Source organism: Pimephales promelas, chromosome 2 (genome assembly GCF_988280905.1).
Source record: "Pimephales promelas chromosome 2, fPimPro1.hap1.1, whole genome shotgun sequence".
Lineage (NCBI taxonomy): Eukaryota > Metazoa > Chordata > Actinopteri > Cypriniformes > Leuciscidae > Pimephales > Pimephales promelas.
In genome coordinates this window covers 17,977,353-17,987,312 of record NC_142770.1, presented here as the reverse complement: position 1 = coordinate 17,987,312, position 9,960 = coordinate 17,977,353, and the positions used below count along the sequence as shown (strand labels likewise).

At 36.3% G+C, this 9,960-nt stretch overlaps 1 protein-coding gene across 4 annotated transcripts in view; it reads left to right on the top strand.

Annotated features, from left to right (window-relative positions):
- mxi1 (max interactor 1, dimerization protein) overlaps positions 1-3,360 on the top strand; it is a 25,693-nt gene extending 22,333 nt beyond the window's left edge. For all 4 annotated transcript variants that reach the window (XM_039694863.2, XM_039694862.2, XM_039694865.2 and 1 more), the window contains exon 6: positions 1-3,360. This exon is cut by the window's left edge. The gene's annotated coding sequence lies outside the window, so the exon portion shown is untranslated.
- Positions 3,361-9,960: the final 6,600 nt, after the last annotated feature.

The following is a 9,960-nucleotide window of genomic DNA, read 5'->3' as shown; positions in this document are numbered from 1 at the left end:
CAACACAAGAAGTCCCAAACCTGTTGATTTCCTTTTCACCCGATCTAATGGTTCTAACGTCGCTGCTCTACGGCGACGAGGACTGTCATTGGTGCTACGTGACGAAACCAATAAAGCAGAAAGATCTACTGCATTCATCAAAGACAGCGGCAGACAACTATCCCATGGCTGTGGGAAATTTCTGGTGCATTTAAACCGTGGAACCACTTTCCAGGCTGCAGCTAAAACCCAGCGATCTTGCACTCGACTGCATAGAGCCCTCCGTAGAACTGGCGCCATGTCAGAGAAATATCCACCCCTGTGTTTAACTAGATGTCTCTCCTGGCAGAAATAAGCAATAAACTCTTGTAGTCGGATCAACACATTAGCACTCCTACTCTTGAGACACAACGCTTGTGTCCGTCCAAAAGAGCAACGCCAACTTGCTCGTTTTTTTTGTACATAAATACGATAGTTTAATAAATTAAAGTTAAAATTGAAAAATTGTTGAAAAAAAAAAGGTAGTTACCCATGGGTAGAAATTGCCTCTGTTGCTGTATGTCTTGTGTTATGTGCATTTTAAATTATATTTTTGCAAAGATTGACTATCTTCCTCTTGAGAGTCTTTTGTGGTGGCATGGACAGTATTATTTGTTCATTATGCTGGATGAAACGCAAGTAGTTTCAATTCTGTGGCTGCCCAAGGAATTTTACGACTTTCTTTAAAACTAAACGACAACACGCTGAAGTACTTAAAATTGGACATCACACACAAGAACGAGTGAGCGCAGGCAGTGTGGACCTCTGTAGAAGTGTGCTAACTCTGAGTGGCGCGAAATATTTATCGTTTTGAAGCTGAAAGGCATTCCAATACTAGTATCGTGTGCTGTGGATGTGGAGTGAGCGGTGCGTCAGAGGGTGCTTTCACACTGGCGGTTTAGTTCGAAACGGAACACGGTTCGTGTAAAATCGGTGCTGTGAAAGCTGTCGTTCGGACCCCTGAACGCACCGGAGTGCTGAACCCAAGAGGTGCACTGGAACTGTGGTGCGATTCGGGGTGAATGTGAAAGCCACTCAGACTCAAAGCAAAGTAACCTGGGTGCTCAACAAAAACGCATGTCTTTGGTGATGGTTTACCTTGGATGAGAGTGAGAGTGGGTGCAATCTGATCGGCCAATGAGAGGCTCTCAATCCAGACGCCTTCGTGCGACACATACAGTAAACCCAAGTGTCCTTCACTCCGGTGCGCTTAATAGTACCGTATTAATATAAAACACGAAGTATTGTCCGCATCCTGTTTTCTATCCTGCGCCGTCACAAATGCTAGAATCAATGATAAAATGGATTCAAGTGTAAACTAGAAAAAAAATATTGCGCTCCAAAAAGTTAAAACAAATCCTTTTGCTTCAGGTGCTTGAAGGATAATTGTAAATGAGCAAGAAAATTGCTTACCGCACTCTGAATTCAGTCCTATGGAAGCTCGTTTCCGCCACCGAATAAGAAAAAATTTGCAAGACAAGACAAAAAAACAATTGCGAGATATGAAGTCAGAATTGTGAGAAATAATTGTGAGAAATAGGATATAAAGTCAGAATTGCGAGATATAAAGCGGCAATTCTGAGGAAAAAAAGACAGAATTGCGACCTTTTATCTCACAATTCTGACTTTATAACACATAATTGCGAGTTTATATGTCTCAACTCGCAATTGTGAGTTTTTGCCCCTCAGAACAGTTTAAATCTCACAATTCTGATTTTATATCACACATTTCTGACTTTATAACACGAAATTACGACTTTATATCTAGCAATTCTTACTTTATATTTCGCAATTCTGACTTTATAACACGCAATTGCGACTTTATATCATGCAATTCTGAGTTTATATTTCTCAATTCTGACTTTACGTCTCGAAATTGCGACTTTATATCACGCAATTCTGACTTTATATCTCACATTTCTGAGAAATAAAGTCAGGGTTGCGAGATATAAACTCGCAATTGTGAGAAAAAAAAGTCAGAATTGTGAAATAAAAAGTCTACCTTTTTTATTTTTCATTCTGTGGCGGAAACGAGCTTCCATACAGTCCAGACTAAAAAAAGTCTTGCAAAAAAAAAAATATATATATATATATATATATATATATATATATATATATATATATATATATATATTTAAATTGTGTATGGTTCAAAAAAGTGCATTTTGAATTAAAATCTAGACACGATTTAAGTGTGAAACCAGTTCCGGGACTCGGTCCGCAGCATACATGCCCTGTGTGAAAGCACCCGAACTTGTCCCGAAGCGCTTCAAGCTCTTGTCTCCCGCTGTACTGTATGTTAAACTTTTTTTTCACTTTATTTTGTGTGAAAAGAACCATTCAGACTTGATTACCTTTTCCTCAAGTCGTATTTATTTTCTTTCCTTAATCCGAAATCGGACGTTAAAAAGGTTAACTTATTTTGTCCCTCAGATCTATAATCATTCCCCTCTTTCAGTTCTGTTCCATAGTTCGGTCTTAAAACCGTTAAATTCTCCCCATTTATGATATATTATTTTATTTTATTTTTCTCCCTCAAACGCAGAGCTGCTTTTTAGTGCGTATTAAGCCAAGATTTGTGATCATTCTGCCTGAAATGGAGCAGCACGGACATCTGCTAGGTGTCCCGATCCAGTATCAACCAAATGCTATTGGATGCTGAGCGGCCCATATGTGGAGTAGTTCTACTCGCCCCTGTTAAGAGAGTTTTAGTGTTGACTTTTTTAGTCGGGTGTAAATTCTTTGTGTTTAGAACCGTTTCGGTTGCGCGAGGGAACGTCATGGAATCGAATTCAAAGCGGTGCTCTATCTATCAACACCAGGCCAAACCACAGACGAGAACCTCTGTCGTCATCCTCCACCGAGGACACGTTGCTTTTTTCTTTCTTTTATCGTCTCTCCTTTTCATTTATATTGTTTTATGATATAATCTGCACTATTTAAAGCCAGGGCCCATACTGAGAAATGCCAGTGCTTTTTTTTCTCGTTTTATTTAATTTATTTTTTTTCCCTGAAGAGAATGGACCGTGTTCTTTTGTGACCACCGTGCCGATCCAGGCCCGTATTCAACACGACACTTATTAGAGAAATGGTGCTGGTCTGGCACCGGCTCTCCCACGTCTCTGATCTCAGTCGCTCCGGAGGAAAAGAGAAATGCTAAACGGATCTGTGTTTTGTCAAGGGACTCTGGGAAATAATAGGGTCTGTTAAAGGCGAAGCTTTTCCACCCTGGAAGGACAGAGGTCCTGATGAACTTGTGGCCATTCTTTGTAAACATGCACTCTGATTCTAGCTGTGAGTTAAATGCAATACTTACAATAAACACAAAGATTGTCAAAAAGATCAGGAAATGCGTCGTGTTTCTCTTCATTTTCCTTTTAGGTTATGTACATTTTAATAGCCCATTGATTTTTTTTTTTTTTTTTTTTTTTTTTTTTTTTTTTGTATGTGTTATAGAAAACAGAAAATCGGTTGTTAGTCTAATAATATTTTATGACCATTTTTGAAATCCATAATAATCTAATTTCCAGTAGCCTACTATTTAAATGTGTTGCACTTCGTTTTACATGCTAATATTTCACAATTATAATCTAAGTTATAAACTCAGAATTATTACATTTTGCAACACGAAATAATGAACTATTTTCAGAAAATACGTGCCATTTTGTCTCGCGGTATGCAGATGCGGTATGTTTGTGACGTGATGTCAGAACACAAATTTAGCACTTTTCATTTGGCGCCACCTAGAGGCCAAACTATTGTTTTCTTTTCCGCACTCAGAAACTGTAATGGTGCAATTGTTTTCAATAATCTTTTTTTTTTGTTTTGTTGTTGTTTTGTTTTTTTTAAGATTAATTCGCGAATATGCTGTTGTATCTCAAAACAAACACTTATCAGAATAAACCCAGTCATTTATCTAAAATTGCATTTATTATCCTCTGCTGCCCTCTGCAGGTCATTCATCATAGTTCAGAAGTGCGCATTACCTCCGGTTCTACATGCACATATTGTTATATAAACGGGGTATTTCAAATTATTCAACATTTCTTAAGTTTGTCTATTTGATCTTAAAAACTTCGTTTGAAACCAGAATTCATCATATAGTGAAGTGTTTAAATCAAGACCACAACACGTGGCCATGTCTCAGGATCCATATGTCATCTGCTTTGCAGCTTAGAGTGAAATGTTTTAGAATACTATGAGATCATTTTAAGGAAATTGTCTCTGATATCACATATATAGACATCATCACATATATTTTTTCTTACTTCAATGGCACAAGTAATCATTTTAATGTTTATTTTATTAGCAAATTAGATGTTTATGACACATTATGATAAATATATTGTTAGTATGTAAAATAAAAGAATGGTTTCTCACTCTTTTGTACAGTTACTATTGTAACATTATTGCGCCGCCATAAACGTATTCTCATCCCAAGGCGTCATCTAACTTACAATTTTGACCATGCTTCAATATCTGATGCTTTAGGCACCCTTTAGCGTCAGTTGGGTAGGTTTAGGTCTGGGGTAGGGTAGGCTTAGGGTTAGACGCGATCCTAGGGCGTCATCTAACTGACGATAGATACATGTTTGGTTGGAAGTTGAAAAACATACCAAGCACAATGTTCTCTCGCCATTCCTGATTTCTAACACACACTCACAGCGTTCGGCTGGCCTTGTGTTGTTTTCTGTCGTTTTCAGTTATATGTAAATTTGTATGACTTTATTCAGTCCTTTAGATCGAAAGATCCATCCATTTACCCGCCCATAAACCCTCCCCTCGAAGAAATCAGGAGAAGTGGTTGAAAGTGGATTGAAGAGACGGATTAAAACACCAGGTGTGTACGGGTAAGTGTCTCCTTCGTCTACTTCTGATTCGATTGACCAAAATGCATCTTTATACCAGGTGTAAACAGGGCCTACGTCCTTTTTCATGCTGCGTCCTAGCAGAACCTCAATCGATTATTTTTGTATACCTGTGTTATATTTCTTTAAAATAATGGACACTTGTTTTAACATTTTGCTATACAACATGTATACATTTTTAATTGTGTCTCAATTGTCCACATACTTTTGAGGCCACTGGATATTAAAGGTCAACCGATAAAACCGATCAATCGGCACCGATAACCGATTGCTGGAGCAACTTGGTTACGGACAAAAAGCCATACCGATGCCGGTCCGTTGCTAAACCGCTGTCATTATAAAGTACAAGAGCGGCCTCTAGAGGCCAAAGCCATCAATGACGCCTTGTGCTGTTTGTTTTTACACTTAATTTGTCTATGACTATGTGAGTACTATGGCCTTTGTATAAACATTTAAAGATGTCCAGTTTTAAGCATGACTGTTTGGATTTATATGAAATGGTGACACTTTTCAAAAAGAGTCGACTACTAACTAATTTACATTTTTAAGTTGTGTCTCAACATTAGTTAATGCACTATGAATGAACTAACACGAATTATCAAGGTATAATGGTAACACTTTACAATACGGGTGCTCTAATATGCATTAATTCATCATGAGATAATCATGAGTTAATGTATAACTCATGAAGATCTAAACCATTAATTAACGATTACTACATCAGCAACTGATAAAGGTCTATATGATTAATAGATTAAGTAATACATGCATTGCTTTTAATTCAATGTGTCATTGTGTATTAATTCCTTAATAACATATTTTATGAACTAACAGTGTAAATGAATGTGTAATTACCACAATTAGTCAAAGCTATGCACTTCAACTTCCAGTTGTCTGATTTAATTAGTCCTTAGCTAATGATTTGCAAAGGCATCATTATGTTATGACTTTACTTGTTGGGGCACGTCATTATTAACTAGTCATTTAGTAATTGTAGAAATTTGTACATGAATTTGCACTAACAATGAAGTAATGAATCATGTATTAATGCATATTAGTGTACCTGTCATATTATCTGGAAGTTGAAATAACAATAAACAATAACCACAGCAAAATGAACAATAACCACAGCAAATTGGGAGTCTTCAAATCAAACCCATAAGCACCACCAACTGTCCAAATTTGCACTTATGCTTCTGCCAATAACTTTTGAACTGTGAGGTTTTGACAAATCAGACGAAGAGCACACCAAAATGGATGTAAAGCTATATCTCTGCAAAGCATTAAAACTTAATTTGTCAAATCATTATTATGTTCTGATGCTCCCTGCCATGTTTTCTTAGCTCGTCACTTTGCCCTTGACCCCCCTAATTGCTGCTTACAGCTATATTTTATATGGATCCTAATAACCCTATATTAAATGTGTAATCCACAACTTTCACACTTGTAGCCACATACATCTGAATAAACATGCACATTAAAGGGATAGTTCACTTTGAAATTAATTTTTGGTGTGTTTTATCTTACCTCAAGGGCATCAAGATGTAGGTGTCTTTGTTTCCACAATATTTTCAATTTTGATATTTTTAGGTCAACCCGTTCTTGTCTGTCAGTCATATAATGGAAGTCTATGGTCACCACCTCAAAGAGCGTGCACAGAGAAGTCCATATTAAACATGATTTAATGACTCGTAAATGTAAGTACACATTGATGGCCTAAGACACGAAACGAGCGGTTTGTGTGAGAAAACAAACATAGGCCATTTACCTGTAGCCTACAGGTGTACACACCTGTAAAGAGCGGCGCGGCCGATTGTAGGAACTTGATGCGGCTTCCTGTGTCATTCAATGCCAGTTATTGTAGCTGTACAAAAAACAGTCCGTTATGCTGCAGCCTGCTTGATATTGCAAACCTGTATTTAATACAGATATTAATATAAATATTGATATTACCTTTAGAATATCAATCTAATTGGATAATGATAGCTGTGTTGGTATATGTGCAAAATAAGGTGGGATATAGTGTCTATGAAGGTTAAAAAGAGCCAAGAGTGTGTCATAGGCCTATAGACCATTTCACAAGATGTAAACAACACTGGCCCAGAAACACTTCCTGTTTCAGTTTATAACTGTTTTCTTTATTTCACATGTAAAGAAAACATCTTAAAGATGTTTGTTTGACTTTTTGATTCAGTTTTATATGTTCTGTTGGTTGTATTTTATCCCAGCTTTTATGTAGTGTTAAAAAACTGAAACAGGAAGTGCTTCGATCTGGACCAGTGTTGTTTACATCTTGTGAAATGGTCTATACCATTAGATGGCGCCCCATCTCTATTAAATTAGATTAGCTGTGCCTGTTTGTTTACCCATTACTGAATAACACCTCAACGGCTTAAGTTTTTTTTTTTTTTTTTTCAGCATAGTTGATTTGAACCTGCTGTACGATATAGCATATTTAAACATGCATTTGAGATTATGTGTTGCGTGCTTTATGTCACCGCAATAATAGACTGGAATTGATTGACAGCTCCCCGCGTGACGTATCACTTCCTACAGAGCTCTGGTGTGATATGACTCACCGCGAATATGAGTTTAATATTCAGACGTAAGCAATATAACAGCGCGGAGCGCGTGAATCTACATGCATAAATTAGTCATGTGAGTCAGATACCTGTCATTGACCCTTCACACTCACAGGACAAGACTTCTGACAGCCTAAATCACCCAGAAGGAAGCTAAATATGATAATATATGAATATGTGAAAAATAAAAATATGTGAAATAATTAAAGAGCCAAGTTGATTGTACTTAAATTTGAGGCAGACATTTTTTTTTTTTTTTTTACATGTAGTAGCCTAACTTATACTCAGAAGTTGTCCTGCATTTAACCCATCCACACACACACACACACACACACACACACTGCTATCACACTCTAAACAATGCTGGGTTGTTTAAACCCAAATTTGTGTCAAATATGGACAAACCCAAATGTTGGGTTAAAATTTTAATATCAAATTTGAACCCAATTTCAACTTTCACTTTCAACTGTACGTTTTTCAATTACATTTTTAACCCAACATTTGGTTTGGTCCATATTTGACCCAAATTTGGGTTGAAACAGCCCAGCATTTTTAGAGTGCATGTTTGTTCTAACATGTTTTAAATGCACATATCTTGTTATGCTGGGTTGTTTTAACCCAATTTTGGGTAAAATATGGACAAACCCTGCCCATTGGGTTACATTTTTAAAGTACAATTTTAACCCAATGGCTGGGTTTCTCCATATTTTACTCAAAATTGGGTTAAAACAACTCGGCATTTTTTTAGAGTGTAATAAGCTCATGAAAATGTGAAAGTTTACATTCCAACTCAATAAAATGAACAAATGCAACACTTTATGTTACAATGCTTTTACAGCAAAATTATGATTGCACGCAACTAACCTTCACCTCATCTATAGTACACCATAACAAGGATAACTTAAAATAACATGTAAAGCACATGTCGTGTGAGTCATATGCCTGACCCTGCATGTTTGAGCTCTAGAGACATATTTTGAAGGACCAGACTGCTGATAAATGACAAAGGAAGCTATATATGTATAATAAATATGTAATATTGTTGTTATTATTTGGCTATTTATAATAATACTATTGTTTTGTACATTTGCACAATATCTCCAATTTGTAGAAAAAGCGTATGCAGTGACTGACGCATGAGGTCATGTGCTCATTGACGCAAAAAAAAAAAAAAGTAACCTTAAAATAATAAAAGAATACCTTAAAATAAAATGTAACCGAAACAAATATATAATATTAATTTCAGTAAAAAATTAAATAAAATAGAAATTAGCACTTCTATTCAGCAAGGACACTTTTCCAAATGTATCAATTTATCAAAAGTGACTGTAAGGACATTTATAATGTTACAGAAGATTTATGTTTATCACTAAAAATCATATTCAAAAATAAAAATCAGAAATGTTTCTTGAGCAGCAAATCATTATAATGATTTCTGAAGAATCATTACCTAAAGACTAACAAAGAGGTTTTATTTATGTATTTATTTATTATATATATATATATATATATATATATATATATATATATATATAAAATGTCATTATGCAAAAACAAAAACAACAAAAAAAAACATAAAAATCTGAAAATGAGATTCACCAATAAACTTAGGAGTTTAGCATATATTTGTTATAGCCTCAAAGCTAACAGACATGTTACTCAATTATTTTGAAGCACAAATGCTTTTTGGCGACAGAACACGTACAAATACAGTACAAGGTACAATCTGTGCTGCTGTATCAGACTTAACACTGCTAGTAATGGAGGCCTCAGAGGTGAGTAATGGCAGTTTGTGTGTGTTTGTGAGTAATGATGAAGCAAACGGGTCACTTCCTGTTCGCTGCATAATGAGACAGAAGGGTGACAGTCACAAATCCCATTCTAGAGATCCAAAAAAACACATCAACACAAAGCTAAAGACGTTCCTCTCTCGTTTGGTCTAAGAACGCTGTTCCGAGACTGGGTGTAGTTTTCAGTCACACTGTTTCTTCACACATTAGCAAGATGTCCCTGATGAACTGGAAAAACAGCAAGAGAAGCGAACAAGGTGTTTTTCTGCTTTTTTTTACAACATGAATGTGCTGACTGCTGTCTCGGTTCGTGACGTCAAATGGCACCTCCGTTTATGTGTGAGGCTGGTTCGTGCGTTGAACGCAAACAACCCTCACAGACACATTTCCTTTCCATCATGTTTATCTGTCCATTGTGATGCGGAACATGACGACTTTAAAGGATGAAATTGACATTTTCCAATTCAAACTCAAAAAATTCTTCATGTTTGTCTTTGAAAAACATTGATGCCCATGTTACTGGTTTTAAAGGTGCCATGTGTAAGATTTGAGGTAAAAATATCCATAAAACGAGCAATGAGGAGAAATAAGGGCGATGATGTCATTAAAGACATGGCAAGTTATAGTGCTGCAGAGAAATCAACCTGAATTAGCATGCTAAATTACTAGCCACGGCCCAACAGGTGTTGTAATACCAGTTTC